We start from the raw sequence: 7,689 nt of genomic DNA, 5'->3' as shown, positions 1-7,689 counted from the left end.
TTGGCGCAGGATAGAGCAGGGTTTAGGGCTGTTGTGCATAGGGTCGCTATGAGTCCCAAACGACGGGACGGCACATAACAACAACAACAACATATTCCTTTTAAACAGTTCTCTCCCTCACGTGTTTCAATGCAGTATAAATTTTTTTATCTCGTCTTTTCTTAGGTTCCCCCCAACCCTGATATCAGTCCCATTTTACAACAGTGGCACTGTGCAGTATTTGTTCTTTTGTGACTGACATATTTAACTCAGCATAATGTCCTCTAGGATCATTAATTTTGTATAATATTTTATGAGTTCTTTGTTTTTCCATGCAGCATAGTATTCCATTGTGTGAATATATCACAGCTTCTCTATCCATTCATTTTTTTTATGGCATTTGGGTTGTTTATAACTCTTTGCTATTGTGAACAAAGCAGCAATAAACATAGGTTTGCATATATCTGCTTGAGTGGCAGTTCTGGTTTCTTTAGATATAATAATAATCATAATCATCTTACATAATATTCATCCTTGTGAGCCTGAGTTAGTTCATAAAGTTCTCTAGCTGCTCTCATGTTATATTGTATTTTTCATGTTTCATTTATTAATGAATTCTTGTAGCTGTTTCTCTTCATTTCTCAAATGCCTTCTAATCTGAGGAGCTATCTTTCCATTACTACCTCCTCTACTTATAAGGTTTTCAAAGGTCTGTTACTTCAAGGAAATGACCAGTTTAGCTTCTTAGTCTCTCATAGTCTGGTAGTTCTGCTGAAACTTGTCTACTGTGAGTGATCCTCCTGGTATTTGAAATTTTAGTGGCATGTTGTTGTTGCTGTTATGTTCCATTGAGTCACTTGCAACTCATAGCGACCCTTTGTACAACAGCCTTGAACCCTGCTCTATTCTGTTCACCCTCTCCAGGATGAACCTGTTTGTTCTCTTAGCCATCTATGGTATATTCAATACTCTTCTCCAACACCACAGCTCAAAGGCATCAATTCTCTATCATCCCTAGTCATTCGTTGTCCAGCTCTCTATGACCTGTGTCAGGTGCACCTTAGGCTCCAGACTGACATAGTTGCTCTTAGTACTTTGGAGAAGTCTGTGACAGCTGACTTTCCCAGTGCAATCTATCTTTTAATTTCCTGGCTGCTGGTGCCAAGAGTGTTGATTGTTGAGCCAATCAAACTAAAGCTGTGAACAATCTCAATCTCTTCAACATCCATCATGATGCTGCCAATCGGCCCAGTGGTGAGAATCTTTGTTTTCTTATGTTGAGCTTCAATCCATATTGAAGGTTGCAGTCCTTGTCCTTCTGCAGCAAGTGCTTCAGGTCCTCAGGTCTTTCTCAGTTTTAGCAAGCAGGGTTGTGTCATCTGCGTAACACAGATTGGGTTTTTCTTTATTAATTTTAATGAAACTTTACAGAGATTTTGGATTTCCATTTATTCATTTATTGTTGCATTCCCCTCCGCCCCCCCCCCCAGTTCACTCTTCTCTTTGAAAAGTAAAAGAAAAATTCTTTCATTGGTATACAATCCACCCACCCCCTCCACCAAGCGCAGATTGTTGATGAGTCTTCCTCTAATCCTCTAATCACATTTCTCCTCATAGAGCCCAGCCTCCTGGATAATCTGTTCTGCACATAGATTGAAAAGATATGGAGATAGGACACATCCCTGGCATACACCCTTCTCAATTTTGAACTATGCAGTGTTTCCTTGCTCTGTTTTAACGACTGCCTCCTGGTCCAAGTATAGGTTTCACATAAGGACAATCAAATGTTCTGGGATTCCCATTCTTCTCAGTTAGGTTAATAAACTCAGAAACCCACTGCCATTGGGTTGATTTTGACTCATATCAAAATATCCTGACACTGTAAATCTTTCTTAAAGCAGCTGTTGTATTTAAAACTACCAAAGGAGCATAAACTTCCAGTTAGCAGCACAACACGCTGGTTATGCCACCAGAGCTTCCTTTAGGTAAATATATATGTAGAAAGAGTTTGCTCCGCTTAACCTATTACCTGTTTACTTGAGTGATTCACTGGAACCCATCTGGGACTCCCCCTATAGGATAGGCTGCACTCTTCACAACTGCCACATCTTTCTCCCACACAGGAGTAGCTCTGGTGGCTCAATGGTTAAGTATTGGGCTACTAACCCAAACTTTTGACAGCTGGAACCTAGGCCTCTGCTGGGATGCTAACTGCTTCTTTAAAATGAAAACTCCCAAGTTAGGTAGTAATTTACAAAATGATTGCTCCTGCATGCTGTGTAGTATTCCATTGTATGAATGTCCCACAACTTCTCAATCCATTCGTGTGTGGTTGTACATCTAGGCTGCCTCCATGTTCTTGCAATGGTGAATAATGCTGCTATGAACACTGGTGTACAAGTTTCTGTTTGAGCCTCAGTTCTCATTATCTTGGGGTACATTCTAAGCAATGGAATTAATTTGTGCTTTACGGAACAAAGTATTTTCATATGCAATTGTTAACTCAATCATTACAATAATCATCTTGGGAAATAGGTATTATTAGCTCTATTTAATGGTAAGGAAAGGAATCCATAGGTGGTAAGATTTGTTCAGTACTTGGCTGTTGGAATTCACCTAGAGGAAGAAGTTCTACTCTGTACATTTGAGGTTGTCAGGAGTTGGAATAAACTCAATAACAACTATCAATGGCAAGAACATCTGGTATTGAGATTCCAGAAAGATATACATTTCATGCCTTTTCCTTAGGAGTGGTAGAGCCTTTACCATCACCGCCTCCATTGCATTTTGTGTTTGGATGAGTCAATGAAGAAAGAACACCCCACAATGACGAAAATGGACTTATTTGAATTACATTGTTGGTGAGGAATAATAACTACACCACTGACTGCCAGGAGGACAAAGAAATCTGTCTTGAAAGAACAGCTAGAATGCTCCATAGACATAAGGATGGTGAGACTTTGCCTCACACACTTCAGACATGTCATCAAGAGGACTCACTTCCTACAAAAGGGCAACATATTCCATAACGTAGCCCCAAAAAACCCTCATTGCCATCCACCTGGGACAGATTTGTAGCTGATTCTGCTGGGTTTCTCTGCCTGTAAATCACCTGCTGGATTAACCCATAATCACAGAGACAGTAAACATAATAAATAATAATTTAAAAACCCACATAGTTTGATGTTAGTAAATGCTGTTATTGTTATGTGTTATTGAGGAAACCAACTCATAGCAGATTCTCCTGGTGGGCTTTCAGGGCTTGTAACTTGCCCAGAAGATTTCCCTTCTGTCTGCTGCCTAGCAGCTAGTAGATTTGAACTGTGTGCCTTTGGGTTGGCAGTGCTATCTGTTCATACCTATTCAATCGGTATTCTGAGCAAATTATCTGAGAAGCTGGACACAACCTTGCTTGCTGAAAGCAAGGAGGCCTTGAAGCACTTGTTGCAAAAGATGAAGGAATGCAGCCTTCAGTATGGATTGCATCTCAAAATCATCTTACCACTGGATCAATAGGCAGCATCATGATGGATGGAGAAGAGACTGAAATTGTCAACAGCTTCATCTTGCTTGGATCCACAATTAACGCCCTTGGTATCAGCAGTCAGGAAATAAGGAGACGCATTGCATCGGGAAAATTTGCAGTTAGAAACCTCTCCAAACTATTGAGGATTAATGATGTCAGTTTGAGGACTAAGATGCATCTGACTCAAGCCATGGTCTTTCTGATTACTTGCTATGCATCTGAGAGCTGGATAATGTATAAAGATGACAAAAAAAGAATTGACACCTTTGACTTGTGATGCTGGAGAAGAGCACTGAACATTGCATGGATAGATAAGAGAACAAACAGATATGTCTTGAAGAAGGTGCTGCCAGAGTGCTCTTCAGAAGCAAGAATGATGAGGCTTTGCCTCACATACTTTGGGTATATTGCTAGGAGGGGCTATTCCTTGGAGAAAGACATGATGCTAGGAAGGGTGGAGAGTCTGCAAAGGAGAGGAAGGCCCTTGACCGGGTGGGCTGATGCGGTGACTATCACAATGGGCTCTTGTGTGTTGGGAAGTGTGAGGATGGTGCAGGACAGAACAGGGTTCAGATCTTTTGTTCATATGGTCACTATGAGTTGTAATCTACTGTACAACACCTAACTAACAAACTTTAAGGCACAAAGCAAAGGAAAGAAATGAAGAAGTTAAGGAGCTGAAGTAGAAGATTCAAAGGACAGTTGGGAAGACAAAGCAAAGTATTATAAAGAAGTGTGCAAGGATCAGGAGTCAGAAAATCAAAAGAGCCAAACTTGCTTGGCATTTCTTAAGCTAAAGGAACTAAAGAACAAATTCAAGCCATATATTGCAATATTTAAGGGTGCTATGGGAAGAATACTGAATGATCCAGAAAACACTAAAAGAAGATAGAGGGAGTAAAGCATTGGTTGACACAGAAGAATTTCATAAAACAACATATAATCAAGAGGCAATAGTGATGAGGAATAAGTGCAAGCTGTTCTGAAGGACTTGGGGGAAAAAAAGCCACCCCAGGAATTGATGGAAGACCAATTGACATATTTCAACAAACAGATGCTGCCCTAGACGTGCTTACCATATTGTGCCAAGAAAGGTAGGAAACCTACCTGGTCGACTGTGAAGAGATCCATATTTATTTCCATTCAGAAAAAAAGGTGACCTGACAGAGTGTGGAAATTATCAAACAATATCACTAATACTACATGCAAGCTAAATTCTGCTGATTGTTATCCAAAAAGTGACTAGAACAGCACATTGACAGAAAACTGCCAGAAGTACAAGCTGGGTTTAGAAGAGTTTGTGGCACTAGAGACTTTATCGCCAAAGCAGATAAATGGATGTTGGCAGAAAGCAGAGTACCAGAATAGCGTCTGTGTTTCATTGACTATGCAAAAGCATTTGTGTGGATCACAATAAATTGTGATTAACCTTGAAAAGAATGCAAATCCCACAACACTTGATAGTGCTCATGCAAAACCTATACTTAGATCAGGAAGCAGTCCTCAGAACAGAGCAAGGAAACACTTGCAAGGTTCAAAATCAGGGAATGAGTGTGCCAGGGATGCATCCTGTCTCCATACCTTTTCAATCTATATGAGAGGTCCTGAGAAGGACCTGAAGCATTTGCTGCAGAAGGTCAAGGACTGTAGTCTTCAATATGAATTGAACCTCACTATCAAGACAAAGATGCTCATCACTGGACCAGTTGGATAATCTCTATTGAGATTATTCTTTTCATTACTCTAGGGTAGAAGCGGGGTTTTTTTTTGCATTTTTACAGAATCAACCTTGTTATTTTATAGGCTGTCAGCAATTTAAAAAAAATTGAGTTAAAGTTTACAAATAATTGGTCTTTTCATCCAATCATTCATAGATATTTTATAAGAGTATAATTGTTGCCTCCGGAAGCTCTATGTACGAACAGTGCTCAGGCTGTTCGTTCATAGGGTCGCTATGAGTCATCTACGACTCGACGGCATTAAACAACAACAACAACAATTGTTGCCAGCGATTTCTTGAAATCAAATTTTTTTACAAGAGTAAGATTAGTACTAAGAGTTCCTGTCAGAAGGTGCTGGTCCCAGTCAATCACTCCAATGAACACATCAAATTGGCTTCTAATTTCTGAAACAGAAACAACAGAAATCCTTTAACAGAAGTCAACCCGTTCCCAGTCAGAACCTTGACCTCAAGATGGCGTCGCGTGGTCACAAGATTCAATCAACTCCAATAAACTACGGTAGGGTGGGTCCTCTTTTATAGCTCGGGCCTTTCTAGGCCCCAAGACGAGCTTCTCTATGGTTATCCCGGCTCTGTATGTAGATGAAAAGCCCATCATGAGGACTATCTATATGCGTCTTCTCTATGGTGTTCTACTCCGCCCTCCGGCCGCAGTGCATGCCGGGCGAGGAGACGACTTCCCTAAGCTCCCCGCGCAGCTCGGCAGTGTTTGCGGCCTATGTGAGCAGGCGCCACTAACCGGTCTCACTCCCTATCTGCATTTAAAAACCTCGAACGGGTGAAAACCACCCGTAGTCTGTAGCCTAGAAGGCTGCGAAGATAGTACTGTTTCCTCTGCGGCGGGTGAGTTCAAGCTTCTGAACGCGTGTGGAAACCTGGAGCCCGGGAACCTCCGTTGGGTGAGGAGGGAAAACCGGGGTGGCTGCGAAAAGGCCGAGGGAGGGTGGGGTGAAGGGGGGGGGAGTTGGGGTGGGGGAGGGGACGGACACGAGGCTTGGGTTTTCTTCTCTTCAAGCCCCGAAAACCAGTGGGCCCAGCCCTGGGCACCGGAGCCGCTTGAGGTCGGATCTGCAGTCTGAGCTTTTCCTCTTTGCATTATCGCCCGCTTTCCCTTTCCGCTCCGCGTCCTGCCGCGGCGTGAGTCGCCGATGCCGGTTTGGGGCTCTCGGTTGCCACTGAACGATAGGTGTGCCCCGGAGGAGCGTAGGATTCTCTCTCTTACTCGCGCTCGGAGAGTCCTTCGTTAGATTTTCCAGGCCTAGAACACTATCGCATCGCCCCAGGCTCCACCGCGTACTGAGCTTTTCGCTGATCCGTGCTGCTAGCCACCAACGGCTTTCTTTCCCTTCCGCTTTGATCATTTTAGAGCTCGCGGTCGCGCCGAGTGGGCTCCTTCCTCTTTGGATTTTTGTTGCTGTCCATCTTTTTCTTTCCATTTAAAGCACCCGTGTAGCTTGTCAGCGGAGGACTGTGATGATCCTTGTCCTTCCCCGACTCCCATTGGCGGGTGCTGTACGCTGTTAACTCTCCATTCATTCTCGGCAGTCACCACGCTTCCCGTTCAAATGTACAACTTCTTTCTTTTCGGTCTTCAATATTGCTTTTTAAATGCATTTTTTAAACTAGATCTAGGAGTATGAAGATTATTTTGAAGTTATGTAATGTGGATTTATATTGCCATGGAAATGCCATTTTGAATACTGGGCAGAGTGGAGCAACCAAAAGGAGGGAAGAGATTGGACTTCTGCTCTTGCACCGGACTGCTATAATGTGACGTAATGTGTTTTAGGTAGTTGGCAGTAGTATGTAACAATTTCTGTATCGTTTTGAAGAGCTTTACTTTTTAGAAAGTTATTTCCAAACCCATTCACAGTAATAGAAAGCCGTCCCTGTGGGTCTTCGCCCCTCATAGTTCAAGTAGATATTAAAGTATTTTAATTGATATTTCTTAAACATCGATTTGTCTTCATCTGTAGACTGAGGGTTGTACTGATCTCGACCTCATAGGTTATTGGGATTGGGGAAAAAGTAATTGAGAAAAATGTATGCAAAGTTACTAGGAGAATGCCTAAGTAATATAGTGTTTAATCTATATTGGCTGTTACTTTTAAAAGAATTTTTAGTGACATACAGAGTTTAATACTCAGACTAACATTTCCTTTGCTTTTGCACACTCTACTTGATAAGTTTCTACTGTGAAAAGGCATTGGACTTTGAAAATAGCCATTGGATTCCTAATTTAAAGAGTTCCGCCATTAACACTTTGCTCTCCACAAGTTTCTTCATATATTTTAATTTACTCCAGGTTATTTTGAGATTAAGTGTAAAGTATATCTTGGTGATTTTTGTGAGGAGAAAAAAAAATTAAGCTAAATAAAAAATTGATATTTTTATGACGTTTTTAATTATGGAGTTACCAAGATTACTTTCTTTTTGACTACCA

General features: G+C 41.6%; 1 pseudogene across 1 annotated transcript in view; it reads left to right on the top strand.

Annotated features, from left to right (window-relative positions):
* Positions 1-6,065: 6,065 nt before the first annotated feature.
* LOC102860335 overlaps positions 6,066-7,689 on the top strand; it is a 47,941-nt pseudogene continuing 46,317 nt past the window's right edge. Inside the window, exon 1 of the transcript XR_438862.1 lies at positions 6,066-6,089. The product of XR_438862.1 is annotated as an RNA-binding protein 25-like (transcript). The remainder of the gene's footprint in view (positions 6,090-7,689) is intronic.

The sequence above is a fragment of the Elephantulus edwardii genome, unplaced genomic scaffold (genome assembly GCF_000299155.1).
Source record: "Elephantulus edwardii isolate Elephantulus edwardi_28Jun2011 unplaced genomic scaffold, EleEdw1.0 scaffold00037, whole genome shotgun sequence".
NCBI lineage: Eukaryota > Metazoa > Chordata > Mammalia > Macroscelidea > Macroscelididae > Elephantulus > Elephantulus edwardii.
Note: the sequence above shows the minus strand (reverse complement) of the source record. Positions and strands in the feature narration are given on the sequence as shown.